The sequence below is a fragment of the Macrobrachium rosenbergii genome, chromosome 18 (genome assembly GCF_040412425.1).
Source record: "Macrobrachium rosenbergii isolate ZJJX-2024 chromosome 18, ASM4041242v1, whole genome shotgun sequence".
Taxonomy (NCBI): domain Eukaryota; kingdom Metazoa; phylum Arthropoda; class Malacostraca; order Decapoda; family Palaemonidae; genus Macrobrachium; species Macrobrachium rosenbergii.
Window position 1 is genome coordinate 5826734 of NC_089758.1, and position 10000 is coordinate 5836733.

The window sequence follows — 10000 nt, forward strand, 5'->3', positions numbered from 1 at the left end:
ATGTCTAGTCAAATCTAATTTGCACTGTTCAGGAAAAGACGATGTTTACAAACATAACAGACGTCATTTCCCGGAATGAGTTTTGCTCAGGTCCATCATCGATCGGTCGAGTTATTCATTTGGAACTCGTTCGCTTCATGACGGAATCTTGTATGTCACTTAATTTTAAGGTTCTTAATTAGGCTGCGGAATTTGTATTTAATAAGGATAACTTTTACATCATGCAAAATTATTGGTCTGGTCGAAATAATTTTTCCCTTACAAAGTACCAAACTATATTTTGCAAACTTAGATGTTATCAGTTTACTTAGTTACTCTCATTCGTCACTTAAAATCAAAACTGCGGTTTCATCGAGATCTGTTGTTAATGTTTCTTATCATTATTTTACGGAACACCAGTCAGTCAAAAATTGTTACCCACCATCGCCTCACACCGTTGACATATTTCCATTATTCGAAGGTAATTCGCGGGTTGTGTATTCCCCACGGTCGAGAAAGACCTTGGTATACCCTTACCTTTGACCTTGACCTTTTATAATCCTCTTTCGGATTTTCTGGTCTTATTTTTCTTATTAATAGGGGTGTCTGGCGTCAACCGTGGTTAACGGTTCTTGGAGAAACGTTAAGTTATTGTTATGCATAAAGATAAAATCAGACTGAAATACTAGCTACCTCCAGTTAGCTCTCTCCCCTGCTTTAAGGATAACAATTTTAAGTCGCTTAAATTCTTAATTTTGGGCTTTTTTTATTATTCACATAATTTTCATTATATTCAAGGCTCGTTCATCTTCTTTAAACAATTAAAGTTGTTCTTTGTCTTTTTTATATTTCACATATTGCCGAAACTTGTTAGGATTTCACGACTGTAAAATACAAAATAATCTATGTAAATTGAAAATTTATATTTATAAAATCTCTTTTGTCTGAGGGATAATGTTACGTTTCGGGGAGACACCTACTGTTACTTGTGTGTAACTACTAAGGTCCTCTAATGAAGTGGGTCGACCCCGTGCTACTGATCATGAACTATGGTTGTTTTCTTCCTCACCATTCCCTCAGGGTAAAAGCAGATTAGGCAACACGTGAGAAAGCCCTGTCACTGGTCTTCATACTCTAATATTTTATTTCTAGCAATATTTTACGTACAATAATTAGTCTCAATTATTATCAGACATGTCGAATTCGCATACATTTACTATTGCAGAGGTAGAAACATCCTCATCTCGCAGCCTAGTTTATGTAATATACATACATATACTATATATATATATATATATATATATATATATATATATATATATATATATATATATATATACATATACATATACATATATATAAACATACATATGCTGTATATATACATATATATACATACATATATACACATGCATATATATACATATATAATTTATATATACATACATATACATACATAATCGTGAATCTACAAATGTCGCTTAATATCCAATTCACGCTACTTCGGGAATAACCCCCATGGGTAATTAACACCAAAGGGGAATTTTTAAATTGATAAATGGATCGGAACCGCTGGGTCTCGACCCCCAATGGTTTGACCGTCGAATGGAGTCGCTGGAAGTTACCGTGTCGAGGGGTCGAGACCCGGCGGTTCTGAGCCATTTATCACTTTCAAAATTCCCTTCAAAATTCCCCTTCAGTGTGAATTCTCAATCAGGTGAATTGATATTCTCAAAATATGCATAAATTGATAAAATTTATGTACATACATATATACAGTACATTTGTAGCATTTGTATATTTATGAATATGCATAAATCATATATATATATATACATATCTATAAAAATATTATGTACATACATATATACAGTACATACACATACATATATACATTTGTATATTTATGTATATATATATATATATATATATATATATATATATATACATATCTATATATGTATATATGTACATATATATATACACATACACACATATATGTATATGTACATGTATATATATATATATATATATATATATATATATGTATATGTATATATGTATATATGTATATATGTATATATGTATATATGTATATATATATATATATATATATATATATATATATATATATATATACATACATAATAATCTACTGATCACTTACAGAATAACAAAGAAGTCTTTAACTATCTTTCTCAAATAATGATACGATGAGAACTGAAAACAAACAGTAGAATACCGTACTTCTTATGAAACAATTTGTAATTATACATACATACATACTGCATATATATCATGCAAAAGGAGACACATTTTGGAAGAAGACTAGTTAAAGGCAAAAATAATGAGAGCAATAAGCGCCAGATGATTAATTGTCAAAGCGCAATAAAGAAAGAGATAATTTAAAAAAAAATTCTAGGTAGATATTTGGCCAGTTCACGGAAAATCTTCAGGAATTTCTGCTTAAGCGGGATGACTTAGTGCCGTCTATCAAATTTACTTAGAGGGGGAAAGACAAAGCGTTTTGAAGTTCTTGAAGTTACTATCCACTGATATGACGGAAATTTCACCCAAAGAATTTTCCTAAAGTCTACTAACATTAACTCCATTGTTTATTTTTGTTTTAATCATCAAAATTGTAAATCACCTGTTTTCTCCGGTTTGTTTTTACGGGTTCCTTGTATTCGAGTGACAGCAAACCCAAGTTTAATAGGAACAACATTCTAAAGTTACCGTATGATCAAGGTTTCCAGATTCCTAACGATTTGAAACTTTTCAACATCAAAGTTGTTTTCAGTAATTACAATATAAAGCTTAGGTTTAGCAGTAAAAAATTCTTCCAATGATGTTTCTAGTTGCATCTATGAAATTCCTTGCAAAAACTACGATAAATATTATGGGCAAACTGGAAAATCACTGGCACAGCGATCACACAGTTTTTTTGCAGCACAGCGATCACACAGTTTTTTTTGCACGTGCGAGATTCGTGTCATGTGTTAACTGGAATGAAGAAGCAAGGTCCACCCATAGCTTCGCACAACGACACAGGACACAGTGAGGAATTTCTCTGGATCCTAAACGACACATACAAAAAGAATGTCACTGAATCTTGTTCTATCGGGTCAAACGTTGGTATTATAGTGATTTAAACTTCTTACCTTTTATACAGTGATTTAAATTCTCACTTGATGCATCCTTTTCATACACTTTTCCTATTTTCTATGGTTATATACCCTTCGCGTAGTTCTTAGCGTTAGCATGTTGTTTCAGTTTGCGACCGGATTATCCCGGATTATCTGTGACAATTGACCATCTGGTGATTGTTGTTCTAAGTATCTTGAACCGTTCATCTAAACTGTGACTCATACGTACAACCGACAACGCGTGAATAAGCGTGTAAGCAGGCTGGTACTGATATTCTGCCTGTTATTTTCCAGCAGTATTTCCTAAATCACAAATATATATATATCATATATATATATATATATATATATATATATATATATATATATATATATATATATATATAATGTGAATGTATATTATTCATATTTATATTATGATGATCATACCTTAGGAATAACTTGCACTAGAACATATAAATCCATTCATAACAGGATTCATCTATGTTTTTTGGGTTAGATACAAAGAAGACTATGACTTGTCCATTCAGCCACAAAGGGAGGTAGGATAATCTTGACTGTGCTGCTCATGGTCCCGCCAAATTCAGTTTTCTAATTAGAATGGAAATGAAAATTTTTTATCCCGTGATAACTAAGTGCAAAGTTTTTAAAACATGGCCAGGGTGAATACACCCATCATATATAGATCCTGTTCGGCGTGCTTTATTTCTAGGGCAAGGTGAATTCAACGTGAAAGGAAATTTGGGCTTTAATATTTGGGATAAAAATATCAAGTGGAAATTCTCTTGCAAACTTAGCACTCAGTTGCCAGTGTAGGTAGACGATTTCCATTTTAAGCACAGAACCTAAAATCCACAGGAAAATGTACAGCAGAGTCGATATCAACTTACATCTCTTGTTGCCAGAATGTATGTCCCAGTTATCTCTGAACCAAACCCAAAAGGTTAGAAATACTCCAAGGCAGATAAGCTTGTCATATAAAAATATTTATTTTATCAACCCACTACTGTTTCTCTTCTGACAACATCTCTCAGTTCGTATCTCTGATTCGATATCTGTTTGCTTGTATCCTCCTCTCTTCATCTACTTCCCACAATAACAAAATTTTCCCCAAGGAGCAATTGCTCAAATCACTCCTCTACTTTCATAATTTTCTTTCTTTCCTGCCCTCACCTCGAATTTCTTATCTATCTTCTAGCAGTATTGGGATGATAAAATAAAGATGATCTCTTCTATCATGCAACTGCATCAAAAATAGTCTCCATTGTCTCATGAAATTTCTTGTTTTCTCATCTCAACATTAACTTGTTTTAGTTTCCTATGCCTAACCTCCTATACCAACAACCCAACCCCAGCAAAATGAGACACATCACATTGATTATGTCACCATCCATGAATTATCCATACTCCCACTTACTACAGGATCTCAGTAGCTTTCAGCAACAAACATTTTTGGTCCTTGACCTTTGCATTTAGATCACCTAACACAACCACCCTTTCATTTAATCCAGACTCATCTAGGCACAGCTGTAAAGACTTATCCTGAAATATTTTCTTTCACTCATTCTTTTTAATTCCTGGACCTCTTCACAACTCCTTCCCTGCAACACATGATACAATTTGAATAAACATTTTATATACTTGCACCTGTCTCCAAGTTTTCTGAAATTTACAAAGCAGCTCTTTCCCTAGCGCTTCATCTCTCAGTTACAAAGCTTACTTATCTTCATCATAGCCCTGCACACCCTATCCTTTCACCTTTGTTCCACTATGTGCCACAACATCCATCTTTCTTTCCTTAAACAATTCATCTGCCACACATCTGTTCTGTACCACATTCACGAACTTTCAAAACACCAAGACTTAGTAATGGGTACGTATGTACATATTGTCACGATGCGTACCAGTACCTGGTTATTACACAACTAATCACAGATTTCAAAAATATACCTCACTTCAGCCAGATACCTGAACTCTGATAACAATAAGAATTACGACTGAGTACTCTAAAGGTAACAGTGATCCCTTAAAAAGCTCATTAATCATGTGAAAAATCAAACTAATTTTATCAAAAGAATTGTGAGGTTTAAACAACAAATATACTAGAATATAAGGGCATCACTCAATCAAACAACTTTAACTGTTTCCTTGGTGTTAATTCACTTCAGCAAAACTAAAGGAACAAAACATGTTTATCACTTAGCCTTATGCACACAATCCTATTCACTGGTGGTCAATAAATAAAACACTTTTTTTTTATTTTAAATACAAAAATTTGTTAAATTCAAAATTTATAACTAGAATTCACAATCTGAAAAACTTACTATTACTAGAAAACAACACAAAATTTAATTAATTCTTGAATTGAATTGTTAAACAAAATTAAACCACAAAAATTTAATTTATCAAGAAATTAGATTAATCAGGCAAAATTTATACTATCAAGAATTACCCAAGATTTGAAAAGACAATCTTAATAAATGAAAATTAAATCAAGTATGCAATGTTAAATTATTAAGAAATATTTAAAATGCTAAGTAAACAAATGTTAAATCATCAACAAAAATCAAGAGATTGCAAACACAAGAACACACAAAAATACACAAAAGATTTATCAATAATAATTTCACCAAGGCAAAATTTCTCTCAATACACCTTATTATACCATGGTAATAATAAGTAAAATTCACTTTACCTTACACAAGCTTGTTAAAACCTTTGTAAAATCCCAAAATATGAAGCTGCTTGAATTCACACAACACTTTTTTACCAGGTGTCATTACAAATTAAATAATTTTACTAAATTCAGATCTCAGAAGCTATTCAATACCAGTGACCACAAATATATTACATTAATATTACTCTCTTTTTAAGAATGAGAGAGAGAGAGAGAGAGAGAGAGAGAGAGAGAGAGAGAGAGAGAGAGAACTGATTGGTCTCGAAAATAAGAATGAAAGATGAATTAATCTGAGGATTCCAGCAGCACATGAAATACTCACGTGATGTCATTAAGGCATTTTGGGTGCGAGATACAAAAAGAAAGTTCTAGAATAAGGAAGATGACGTCACTTCAGGCAAAACGTTTTGAACTCAATCGGGACAATGCATGATGCAATCGATCAGGTCATGTACTCCAGTGCAATACTTGTCCACATCTCTCAAAAGGGCATACGTGACCAGAGCCATGTACGTCACATTACAAAACCTTTGTCTTTTTCTCATATGAGACAAAGCTTTTACAGAAATCTTTGCACAATCTAAACTGGCTAATTATGACTGGCATGTTTTTAAAAACAAAGCGAAAAACCAGAGTTGGTTTTCAGAAAGGAGCAGTGATTGTATTACCAACCTGTCATTGCATTATCTTTTGCGATGACAGCTGAAGTGAAACAAACCCTTCGCTAGGAAACACGTGTTCCTCATATACTACATTATTACTAATTCTTTTGAGATCTGATATCACACTACATACAACATTTCAGCAATCATTATCATTATACAAAATACATGATAAATAAAAGAGAAAATATATCAAAATTACAGGAGGATATACATATTAGAAGGCAACATCATGAAAATATGTATGTATGTATGTATATATGTGTGTGTGTGTGTAAGTGTGAGAATACCACAGGAAAAGGACAGGCAAAAGTTCAGTATCAAGCGCTTTCACGTGTTGTTTATTCACGCATCGTCGGGGCACAAAAAATGTACCCCGACGATGCGTGAATAAACAACACGTGAAAGCGCTTTGGTACTGAACTTTTGCCTCTCATTTTCATGTGGTATTCGGTTATGTCACGTGTATCTACTATCATTTTTTAAGCAAATATTATATATACACATATATATACATACATATATACACAGTATATACATATATATACATATGTATATACACATATATACATATATATATAATACATATATATACACATAAACCCAGTCTCATACAAGGATAAAAAACTTCATACGTGAAAATAATAAACAGCTTATCTGGCAGGGCCCCAACGTAGCCAAATTCTGAAGAATTAACTTGAAGTTCATATCTACTTTGAATATAAGCGCCCCTCCCAACCGCAACTACCGAGGCATTTCCAACTAAAGAGTAAAGAGAACAAAGTTGGTGTGTGCATTCACTTACCACGAAGGTATCTCACGGGCTACACAGAACAAGGAAAACCTGTATCATAACGTCAAGGCCTTGGAATGCACGTTTTCGTCACTTGGTTTAACGACAGGCAGGTGAATGATACCGACCTACTTGTTGTCAGTATTTCTGGCAGTTTTCTATAAGTGGCGGATCTGAATAGGAAAAACACTAACGGAAATTGTCGTAAGAACAGTCTTAACAATCAATGGTTTTGCCTAACCTGATACCAAAACTTCAGAAAGATACGTATCCCTTGTAAATTTACGTAAAAGTAATGCAAAACAGGAAATCTGTTACCTGAACCAAATAATCTTTGCTTCTTCCTGAAGCATTCCTTGATCATTATTTCTCTCACTATCTTTGTTAATTCATCTTCGGGGATCTATTTGTGGCTCTCGTTAGAAGTTATCTTATAAATGAAATAGCTGATGCAAGAAAAATAATTCCGTACCTGATCTTTAAGTGACGAGTTCTAAAAATGTATCTGTTCATCTGAAAAAAGCGATACTCTGTTAAATACTTACGCCACGCGAGACAAAACAACCGATACAGGATATAATTAAAATGCAGAAAAATTATCTTTAAGGGAAAATGTAGGCCATAAATTTTTAAAACTAAAGTTTATAAGCAAAGCAAAATAATGTATCTTGATTGGTAACCAAACACTAAATTAGGCGAAAATCCATGTTACAAACTGCAAACACGCAAAGCAACACAAGAGCCATTTCAAGAGTGAAAGATCCCGATTTATCATTAACCTATTATCATATTCGACGCATTTGCTCCGGCATACTTCAATCTCTTTGAGTCCAACGCAAAAAGTTATTTGTTAAAAAGAAAAAAACGTCAAAACACAAACAAAAAATCGAAACCACAAGGCAATCCGGTCAGGCAGGCCGCCAACTAACACAATTATTCTGAACCTGTTACCACGGCTCGGCTATATGAGACCCCAGTAAAAATCAATATTTGTACATTACAAGGACAAGACAATTTAGAACATGAGAAGGTTTTTCATACGTTTAGTACATTAAAGTACAATATATGTGAATATAAATGCACTGTATATTAGTGATAACTCGATATAAACAAAAGTTGTACTCCATATCATACCAGTATAATAAAAGAATATATATATATATATATATATATATATATATATATATATATATATATATATATATATATATATATATATATATATATATATATATCACGGCAAATTCGTTTATGGTAACAATGCTTATGACAGAAAAGCTTTTCAATGTCTACCTTCCTGGTCTTTCTAACTATATGGTGAAGAGAAATAATTTTTAAAAAGTTGCGTGTAAACATCCCATGTGGCCCAAAGGCGCACAGTAAACGTCGCCTTAAAATCCAGGGATCACCATTGTCCTCTCAAAACAGGATCACAGAGGGTGCATACCGTGACGTTCAATTTTTGTCAAGTGAAGGATGAGATGTTTCAGAGTGATTCATTAATGTGATTTTTTTTTACAATCGGCTGTATCACCTTATACGTTCCAGCCAAGACTGACAACGATGCTGTCTCTAAAAGATGGACTGGAGGATTTCTGAGAGAAGACATGGAAAAACCTTATTGTCCGAGGTGTAGATCACGTCACTTTACTCTTGCTTCCTATGTGAATAGAAATTTGGATAGGGAACCAAAAAAAAAAAAAAAAAAAGCGAAAAATTTGTACCAGCTTACAATTAATGTCCGAAGCTGTATCTGCTTAGAAACTTATTGACGAGCTGGACATTTTTTGTATAACTTATTACGGTATATATACATACACGCACGTTATAATATATATACATAAATGTATACAGTAGAAGGTAAATGGCGTGAATAATAGAGCAGCCTTTTTAAGTACTGAGAAATCAGAGTCCAGGGGTATAATAATGAATTAGTTTAAGTTTGGGAGGGATTTCGTTCAGAAGCATCTAATTGCGCTAATTTACTATTTAGAACCGAGCAACAAAGAAGGTTGGATGAAGCTTACCAGTAAGTTCTTATTCCTCCTGATAGTGAACTGTGACAATCTGCCAGTTGACCGGTTCGAAAACTGCTTCCTTCCACTTCCATTCTGTTTTTATTTTTTTCTTCGATTTTTCTGACTTCTTTGAACTTTCCTCTCCTGTTAGGCGGATACTTTCACTTGATTCTATTTCTAGGTTGCATCAAGGCTTTCAACTTCAACCCTTACATGGAGAAAATCTCACGTATCTGTCAGAAATATAAATTTAAAATGAAAGAACACTGGAGTAGCAATTGTGGCTTGGCATTAACTACTTGTATTCACTCATAACTATTTTGTAATTACTTCTGCGTTCAGATACATACGAATGACCGCTTGTGCCCATCTGATTATCAAACTCAGTAAGACGGACTAACTGTTAAGGCGACAATCTATTGTACAGTTCTTCAGGTCTGTCCTTTACGCTGCAATTGGTCTGTATTCTGTTACTAGGCTGAACCTCATCTTACATTTATCACATACCTTTTCAGTTTAATGCTTCATTAATAACGGATTTCAGAAGTTAACTCTAATAATCAAGTATTTAAAAGAGAACTCATTGTTATATTTGTAAATTCTTAAACGGGAATTACGGACATCGACTTGGATGAAAATTAACAGAAAAAAAAAAGTGCAATCACACAAGCGACGTGCGCATCTCTCGCCAACTTTGCTATTTAATCATTACTACTTACCTGTGA

At 33.3% G+C, this 10000-nt stretch overlaps 1 protein-coding gene across 2 annotated transcripts in view; it reads left to right on the forward strand.

The window, feature by feature from the left end:
• LOC136848053 (alkylglycerol monooxygenase-like) overlaps window positions 1–10000 on the forward strand; it is a 36468-nt gene that overhangs the window by 3658 nt on the left and 22810 nt on the right. The window lies entirely within an intron of this gene.